The sequence below is a fragment of the Rhinopithecus bieti genome, unplaced genomic scaffold, assembly GCF_001698545.2.
Source record: "Rhinopithecus bieti isolate Rb0 unplaced genomic scaffold, ASM169854v2 scaffold_79532, whole genome shotgun sequence".
NCBI lineage: Eukaryota > Metazoa > Chordata > Mammalia > Primates > Cercopithecidae > Rhinopithecus > Rhinopithecus bieti.
This window is the reverse complement of record NW_016830370.1, coordinates 1,353,705-1,363,537: the sequence shown is the minus strand read 5'-3', so window position 1 is coordinate 1,363,537 and position 9,833 is coordinate 1,353,705. Positions and strand designations below refer to the sequence as shown.

Here is a 9,833-nt window from a genome sequence, read left to right as displayed (position 1 = left end):
CACACTCTGGCCACCATCCAGTCCTGCTTATAATAAGCTCCTCGCATTCCACACCAAGGCTCTGGTAAATTAATGTCTGTGCAGGGTGTGAATGACTGACAGCAACTAACTCAATTTCCTAGCAGCCTAATCCAGAAGGATGCCTTACTAAAAATAATATTCTAATTTGGGATACATTTTAACTGTAATTAATTCCTGGGGACAGGCTGGTGAAAAATTTCCTGGGGACAGTGTGATGTGAAAAATCCATTTCCTTTACAGGATTACAAGAAAATAAGAACTATCACTATCGCGAAAAGACAATGTTCACTTGCAGTGTTTATGAGGTTCAATGGCTGATGCAGGATAAAAGACTTTCATTTGGCTCCTTGACTTTCTGGGTTTTGGATTTCCTGTTTTGGTCATCACTTTCTCTCTCCTCCTCAGCATGGCTGTGCTTGTTCCCTAACCCCACACCTGTGCTCACACCAGGCCTTCTGCCTGGTAGTCCAAGCCACAGACCCTTTTTCATTTTTTCTCTAGACAATTAAGTTGAGCTCAGGGTGACTTTTAATATGCCAGTCAGTATTAATAAAACACAAGTCAAAGACAAATGCAAACATTTTACATCAAAATCAGTGAGAAAAAAATGGACAATTTTTTTTTTCAAAATACATTAGCCAGTATTAGTAGTCAAATGGCTAATCACAGAAAAAAAAAATCTATTTTGTAAAAAACTTGGAATGTCAGAAATAATTCTGGCATTACAAACAGCTGTGTAGAGGATCACCAAGATGAGTTTATATACACATACACGTGAGAGAAACCAGGCAAAACATTGAACAACAGACTAACAATATGATCAAATACAAAACTGGGAAGGAGGGAGGAGGTATTTTTCTACGAGTCAGGGAAGTATATTACCAGAACAAAATTAGAAAACTCAGTAATTATTGTACTGGATTAATACAAAATTCCAAAGCTTTAAAGTTCAAAGAAAAAGAAAGGCCAATAGCTGCTTTTCATCAAGACCAGCTGTACACTTTACATATTTGTTTCAAAAAGAAGCCTATTAACAACAGTGATTGTTTAATGCTGCAAGTTTACAGCAAAGACAAAACTGAAATAGCAAATTCATAAGGCTTTAGTATTATCCCATGTCTCATGCAATGCCTACAAACTGCTCCCAGTTGGATATACAAGTATAATTCACTTTATATATATATATATGAGTGTGTATATATATTCTATAATTTTGGAAAGGCTGCGTTAACATCCACCAGTGACTGACATTTTACAGAAGACAGACTGGTAAGACTATAGAAAAACCTGAAAAAGTTATGGTCAAAATACGGTTTTCAACTGTAATTCACAAATAAAAGTCCTAATCAGTAAAACCACTGACACCAATAGAAAGAGTAACTGCAAATTGGATTCTATTAGTGATTTCGACCTAGCTTGCTTTTCTCATAGTGTTTTTTGCAGGGTGAGTAGGTGGGAAATGAGTAATTTAGTATACTGGAAGGCTGACAGAGCACTTTGTTTTCTTTCTGATAAGATGTTCTGTTCCTCTGCGTGGTGGACCTAGTGGCCTCTGATCAGTGAAGAGTGCTCCTTCCTCAGCTGCAGCTTTTACCATCTATTCTCTCATGAGTTCTTTTTGTAAAAGTGTATTTTTGAACGTTTCTACATTCAATCCTATACATAGTGGTTCTCTACTCTTCCTAGAAGCGGACAGCAGCAGTGTATGCTTTATGACGGCCATTGCTGAAGGTCTTCTCTCTGAATCTGGATGAATCATAACTTTGAACAACTCTGTAAATTCTTGGGAAAGCACTTGTAGTATCCGAGGTAATCTATTCTCTCTGATTCCATGGCACTGGTCTCCATTCCTGGGAAGAGCACAGACCAGCAGCACAGACAACTGTGAGGGCAAGTGCAAGATATCTGCCTTTGGTAGATGCTATAATTCACCTGTAAAACTTCATTTGCAAAAAACAAAAAAACAAAAAAAAAGACCATCAGTCTCTTCAACTTGTGGGTTAGGGATCGTTGTTACATGCCCACAATCACGAATTATGCCCAGTCGTCCTGATCTCCTTCAGAGGCAGCACTGGGGATTGAGGTTTGAGACATGGAAATATTACAAGGTTCCTTAGCCATGTGAATCAAAGACATTGAATGAATATACCTCGAGCCCCGGCCAACAGGCAGAAGGAGATCCTTCAACTCTACTTCCTTAAAGTAACTCATGATTCGGTAATTTTCACTTATAGCATCAACTAACCTTCCACCATCACGATATCCATTCTGTGGAAGCATAGGAGCATCTGCCCAAGCAGACGAGTGTCAAACTACCCGAATGCCGTCCGAGCACTGCGTGAGCTCTTCTCACTTCTCGCAAAGGGTTCTGCTCATCAACAGAGCCGGTCAGTGACTTTTCTGATCGCTTAATGGCATAAATCCGGCCTCTCCACGCTGTTAAAAACAGAATCAAATTCTGCAGAGCCCATTTTCTCTGGCTCATGAAATTCTGCCGTAGGCCGAGAGTTCACATTGCTTTCAGTAACTGTAATTCTCTAAGCAGGTGTTTCGTCTTCAAGCTCATCACCACTGGCTTCCATGTCTTCACCACAGGAGTCAATCCCAGCACCTGCTCGCTCTACCACGACGCTGTCCCAGCAATGACGCGACACAGAATCCGGAGGGAAAAGGTGAGAATTCACTGGAGGAATGTGTCGTGGATCACATCCCTTTTCCTGATATTTCTGTGTCTCTCAAGAAGGAACTAAGCAGAAGTGAACAGACTCTCCGGGTGTGTGGCGCTTGCGGGAGGCCTGCGCGGGGCACCGGGGGTCCCACAAGGACCAGCAGACTCCCTCTCCGTGCCCGGCGCGCCCCGCAGCCCCGCACTAGGCGTTCCCAGGGCCTCAGCGCCCCGGCTGGGAAGAGCCGCCCAGGAAGCAGGCGGCCGCCGGGCTTCGACCTGCGACGAGGAGCCGACCCGCCCTGTCCCGTGAGTCGCCCCGGGCCCTCCGCCCGCCCCTCGGCGCTGGGCAGGGCCCCAGCCGCTTGTCCTCCTCCAGCTCCTGGGCTCCGCGGGGCTCCACGCGGGTGGCAGCGGCCAGCGGTCCCCTGCAGGGCCGAGTCCTCCCTTCCCTCCTCCTGCTCCTCCTCCGCGCAGTCGCCGAGGGCGAGACCAACTTGTGCCGCAAGGTGCAGGCGGCCCGGGCGGCGGCTGCGGCTCAGGAAACGCATGGCCCCGGGTTCGGGGCTAGGACAGGAGAGCCTGGCTGCGAGGTCGGGACCCTGAGGCCCAGGGGCTGTCCGCCGCGTGCAGGTCCCTGGCGGTTCCTCTGCGCTGCGCTCCGGGCGCGCGGGATGCGGGCAGCGGCGGGACGGGCCACACAAGCGGGGCAGCCGGGTTCTGCCTCCTGTTCCAAGGGCGAGGTCTCACTCACAGCCGCCATCGCCAGCCCTCAGCTCAGTCCCGGCTGCACTTGAGAGTTCAGGGGATTAATGGGAAAACGTGTGTAAAGTGCATTGGAAATGACGGATCGTCGGCAGGTTCCCTCTTGTTCCGTCTGCCCAGCTCTTTCGTCTCCCTCCAGCGCAAAGCAGGGGACAGGCGAGAAAAGCCTGTCGTCTCCCAGCACAGGGCGTGCCAACCAGGGTTTTCAGGATCCTTGGAGTGGGACCATCCCCACAGGACCCTCGCGAGGGAAGGGGAAAGCGCACACCGATTTGACAGATGCAGAAACGGAGGCCCATGGAGGCAAGGTGAGCGGCCCAAGGTGGCCGAACCTGTAAAGAAGAGAGCTAGAGTCCAGCCAGGTCCCCTGTCAGTCTCTCTCTGAGCCCTACTGTGTGCGGACACTCTGAGAAACACAGCCATCAGCGATGGATGGCACGCTGTCCTGACTCCTGGGGCACCTTCTGGGGCACAATATGGTCAAGGCTGTGTAGTGTGCATGAGGCCCAGTATGTGCATGAAGCAAAGAGAGGGATAGAGGGGATGAGGGCGGACAGGACAGATTCACAGAAGGTACACTTGAGAAGGCAGTTAAAGCTCTTCTTCCAGGGAAGGGAAAGATTTCCAGGCACAGAGGCCAACGTGTGCAAAGGCACAGGGGCAAGTACACGGCTGGAGAGAAAGCTCTAAATGCTGTGTACAGGCTGCCCACATTGCATCCTCCTCCCCAGACCTGCTCCTCCCCAAACCCCATCCTTCCAGTTAGTGATCCAGGCCACTGTCCTCACCTCCTCTCTCACACCCACCTCCTGTGGGCCCCACCTTCAAGACATAAGAATCCAATTGCTTCTCATCCCCCATGACTACTCATTGCCTGGTGTGAGTCCCCTTCATCCCTCTCCCCCTAACTGGTCTCCACTTCCATTGTTGACCCCTGAAGTCCCTTTGCCACCCAACACTAGGTGAAATCATATCAGTGCTCTGCACAGAACCATGGACTGGCTTCCTGTCTCATCAGAGTAAAAGCCAAAGGCTTTAAGATGACCCACAAGGTCCTGGAGAATTGGCCCATGCTGTCCAAGCATCACCCCTCTGAGTTTGCCTCCCACCGCACCTCCCCTCACTTGCTTCCCTCTGGCCACCCTGACCCTGTGCTGTTCCTGGAACATAGGGGCTCCCTAGGCCCCCTGCACCTGCTGTTTTTTCTGCCTGGACTGCCCTTCCTCCAGAGAGCTGCATAGCTGCCTCTAAAATTGCAGAACCTCCTCTCCCAGGGGTTCCCTATCTTCCTTTCCCGATCTCTTTTACTCCATAGTCCTCATCACCATCTGTCACACTATATACATTATTTATTCATTTTGTCTGTTATCTGTCTCCCCCAACTGGAACTCAAGCTCCCACAGGGTGGGGACATTGTTTGGTTCACTGCTATATCCCCAAGGACTACAACATGGTAGGCTCTGGACATATATGTGAATGGAAAGACGGAGTCTAAGTGCCTGGGAGAAGGAGGTGGGAAAGGAAATACAGGCAGAAAACTTTCTGGGGTTAAGGCATCCAACATTTTTCACGGAGGTTATGCAAGGGAGAAAGAGGAATCAGACATTAATTTTCAGTTAGGTAGAGAAAGACGCAACGGAGAAATAATTAGCAACTGGGTGAGTGGCAGGGGAGACTGCTGACTGAGAGGGGCTGGGTTAATGTAAAGACTTCCACGGGAATGGTTCGCCAGCCCACTCAGAGGCTAACAGAAGCCCAGGGGGGCCAAGGAAACACAGAAGAGGCCTGAGTTGTGAGGGTCCCTGACAGCCAAGCCTCTAGTGGCCGGGACAAGATGGGGTCTGAACAGTGGGTGAGGAAACTGGACAGTTGGACCCAAGAGGAAAAAGACCAGGAAGCAAAATGGAGCCTACTGGAGGCTAGAGTGGCAGAGCTGGCACTCATGTGGCTCCTTGGTTAGGCACCCTGCCTTTGGGCACAAGGAGCCCCATTCAGTGAGGCCACTGCCACTTGGAAGCAGATACTGGCTCACACTGGTCAGGAGACTGTCTCCCTCTGTGGCCCTGGCTCAGTGTTCTCCAAAGTGCTGGTGACCTTGAGCAAGTCATCATCCCTGCTGTGGGCTTTCAGTTAGGACACAGATCAGTGGATGTGAAAGAGAGAGAGAGAGAGTGGTGTTTCTGTGCTTCCTGCCCCTTCAGTGCCTGCCTGATACAGTGGTGCCTCTTGGTCACACCTGCTACTCATTAAGTAACCTTTCCTGGGGGAAATTCCTCACCTTGGGGATAGGAGGTTCCATTATTAACCCTTTAGGAATTGCAGAGGGTCTAATAAATCTGTGTGTGGCTATTTCAGGATCCCTTCAAGCCTACACCTCCAGACCCCTAGATCACCCTGGGTTAATACTGGGACAGGAGGGAGAAGCAATGACAGGAGAGAAAGAGAGGAAGGCAGGAGGCACAAAAGGGGATCGAACTGCAGTTTGGTGATGGGAGAGGGAGAGGGTCACAAAAGATCCTGGAGGTGAGGAGTTAGCCCAGGGAAGAGATTCGGAGAGAGGGAAGGCAGTGCAGGGGCCCCGGGGACACTGGCCAGAGCAGAGGGCATGGGGGAAGGAGTGGAAGAGGTGAAAAAGTTAGAAAGGAAAGGAAGGCCCAGATCAAACCTCAAGTCCCCCTTCTCCACAGACCAGTGTGAAGGTTGTCACTATTCAGAGTCCCAGAGGGCTGTGATACTGGTTTCCAATAGCTCAATTTGGCCAGAAGGCTGTGATACTGGTTTCCAACAGCCCAATTTGGCCCAGTATCTGAGCTGAGAATAGACTGCAGGGTCCTCGGGCAGAAGCAGGGAGACCGATTCTGGCCCCTCACACTGGGTGCCAGGGCTACTGTGACAGTGATGCAGGACTAGGTGGGAGGACCCACACTGACGCTGGCTTTGTTCCCTGGATTTTCACATCTCCAAGGCAGTTTTCTCATCCATCAAATGAGGACACCACCACCTGTTGCAGAGCATCTTTGAGGAAGACCCAGTGGCAGAGGACCTGGCCCAATCAAGGAAAATATCTTGGGCCCCAAAGTCACTAGGCTAAAGGGAAAATTCAAGCTGGCAACTGCTTAGGGCAAACCTGCCTTCCATTCAATTCAAAGTCATCCCTCTGCTCACTGAGATAAATGCATATCTTATTTCTCCTTTAAAAAAGCTAATCAGAAACTCAAAAGAAGGCAATGGATTGTCTCTCACCTACCTATGACCTGGAAACCCCCTCCCACTTCCAGCTGTCTCACTTTTGCTTGGAGTTGTCCCACCTTTCTGGACCGATCCAATGTTCGTCTTACATATGTTGACTGATGTCTTATGCCCCCCAAAATGTATGAAACCCAGCTGTGCTCTGACCACCTTGGGCACATGTTAGGACCTCCTAAGGCTGTGTTACAGACATGCATCCACAATCTTGGCAAAATAAAGTTTTTAATTAACTGTCTCAAATGTGGGGGGTTCGGAGGGAACAGAACAAAGGCAATGGGGGAGTGAAACAATGCCCCATGACATGCAGTGCCACTGTGTGTGGGGCATGTGTGGGTACCTGGGGGCACGTAAACAATCCTACAATTGGGAAAATGCACAACACTTTGGTAAATCTCCAGGCCCAGGAGTCTCAGGATGAAAGGCTTCTGGGAGGCAGAGGTGGGCCTGGAGATTGGGAAATAGGGAAAATATTTAGGGGAAGGTGTGTCAGGTGGATGGACTTGTGTGAGCAAAGAACAGGAAGGTTAGAAGTGTAGGGCAGGAGGGGGAGATGGTTGGAAAGCCAATTTGGAGTTAGGCTGGTGAGGGCCCTTGATGCCACGTTCCAGTCTGGAGTTTATTTTGTAGCAGCAAAGCACTTCTGATGGGTTTAGAATAGAGGACTAAAGAGAGAAGGTAGAATCCAGCCTGGAACCCCAAGGGAGGAGCCTCATGGCCTCTGGTGAGGAGGGCTCACTCCTCAGCAGAGGCCATTGCTCCATCTCCCAGTCCCTCTGACACTCTCTTATCCCTGCACCCACAAAGTTTGGGATCCTGCTGTGGCTCACAGTGGAGCCTCCTCCACATCCAGGGCTGGCCTGGGCAGTTTCTTGGCTCCCTCTGCCCTTCCTTCTGTTTCTTTTACTGGCATCAGGTTTCAGAAAGCTTCTGTTTCCTGCTGCCACCCTCCCACAGGTGTGGCAGCCTCAGTATTCTGTGAGCACCACGCAGGGTCCTGTAGCAAGGGCCTGAAGATGGATACTGAGAGCCACCCTTAAGAGGGATGAGAATTCAGATCTGGTAAAAGAATGCAGCACCTGGAAGTGCTTTGTCCTGGTGCCCTGGATTCTGCTGGTCAGGGTCACAACTCCAGAGTCCTGCCTACCCCCGCTCCCCATCTGCACCTGTAGCAGGACGAGCCTCAGACAAAACCCCTCAGACACCGAGTTAAAGAAGGAAGGGCGCTGGGCACGGTGGCTCAAGCCTGTAATCCCAGCACTTTGGGAGGCCGAGATGGGTGGATCACGAGGTCAGGAGATCGAGACCATCCTGGCTAACACGGAGAAACCCCGTCTCTACTAAAAAATACAAAAAAACTAGCCAGGCAAGGTGGCAGGCGCCTGTAGTCCCAGCTACTCGGGAGGCTGAGGCAGGAGAATGGCATAAACCTGGGTGGCAGAGCTTGCAGTGAGCTGAGATCAGGCCACCACACTCCAGCCTGGGTGACAGAGCGAGACTCCGTCTCAAAAAAAAAAAAAGAAGGAAGGGCTTTATTCGGCCAGGAGTGTTGGAAAGACTCATGTCTCAAAACCCGAGCTTCCCAAGTGAGCAATTCCTGTCCCTTTTAAGGGCTCACAACTCTAAGGGGTCCACAGGAGAGGGTCATGCTGGATTGAGCAAGCAGGGGTACATGACTGCGGGCTGCATGCACCAGTAATCAGAATGGAANAGGCGCCTGTAGTCCCAGCTACTCGGGAGGCTGAGGCAGGAGAATGGCATAAACCTGGGTGGCAGAGCTTGCAGTGAGCTGAGATCAGGCCACCACACTCCAGCCTGGGTGACAGAGCGAGACTCCGTCTCAAAAAAAAAAAAAGAAGGAAGGGCTTTATTCGGCCAGGAGTGTTGGAAAGACTCATGTCTCAAAACCCGAGCTTCCCAAGTGAGCAATTCCTGTCCCTTTTAAGGGCTCACAACTCTAAGGGGGTCCACAGGAGAGGGTCATGCTGGATTGAGCAAGCAGGGGGTACATGACTGCGGGCTGCATGCACCAGTAATCAGAATGGAACAGAACAGGACAGGGATTTTCACAGTGCTTTTCCATACAATGTCTGAAATCTATAGATAACACAAGCAGTTAGGCCAGGGATGGATTTTTAACTACCAGGCCCAGGTGCAGTGCTGGGCTGTCTGCCTGTGGATTCCATTTCTGCCTTTTAGTTTTTGCTTCTTTCTTTGGGGCAGAAATTGAGCAAAAGACAATATGAAGGGTGGTCTCCTTCCTTACATCCTCTTTCTCAGCTCTTTTTACAAGTTCAGATTCTCCATTTACCTGCTTGTCTTCCCCAACAGACTGCCAGCTCCTGGAAGACAGGGACTTATCTGACTCACGCATGGGCCATAGGGCCTGGGTCCAAGCAGCCTAGTGAGGACTTTCTAACCTCAACTAAACTGTGGGGTTCACTGTGGGCAGGAAGTAGGAGGGCAGCTACACTAGCTGCTGCCCTGGACCTGCCATGAGCCACTGATATCCATTATATGCAATCCTCACAGCCACCCTGACAGAGCTTAGGGGGGACTCTTTGATTGTCTGCATTGCCACAGAAACTCAGGAACGGGGAAATCACAGGCAAAGATGAGAGATAGAAATCCTACTTATCCTTTTCTGATAAAGAAGTGTGCTGGTAAGAAAACAGGCTACAAGATCGGACACAGTGACTCATGCCTATAATCCTAGCACTTTGGGAGGCCAAGGCGGGTGGATTGCCTGAGCTCAGGAGCTTGAGACCAGTATGGACAACATGTGAAATCCTGTCTCTACTAAAATATGAAAAATTAGCTTCGTGTAGTGATGCAAGCCTGTAGCCTAGCTACTTGGGAGGCTGAGGCAAGAGAATTACTTGAACCCAGGAGGCAGAGGTTGCAGTGAGCCAAGATCATGCCACTGCACTCCAGCCTGGGTGGCAGAGCGAGACTCCATCTCCATTCCACTCAAAAAAAAGAAAATGGGTAACAAAGGTGGCTGGAAGGTGTGGGTCTTGTTGCAAGCTTCCTGTAGACCCACTGACTTTATAGCCTTACAAATGTGCATATTATTTCATCCACCTAGCCATTCTACTTGAAATCTGGCAAAAAAAAAAAAAAAAAAAAAAAAAAA

General features: G+C 50.0%; 1 pseudogene; it reads right to left on the bottom strand.

Annotated features, from left to right (window-relative positions):
• Window positions 1–1,418: 1,418 nt before the first annotated feature.
• Window positions 1,419–9,833, bottom strand: part of LOC108524360 (wee1-like protein kinase pseudogene) — a 16,945-nt pseudogene continuing 8,530 nt past the window's right edge.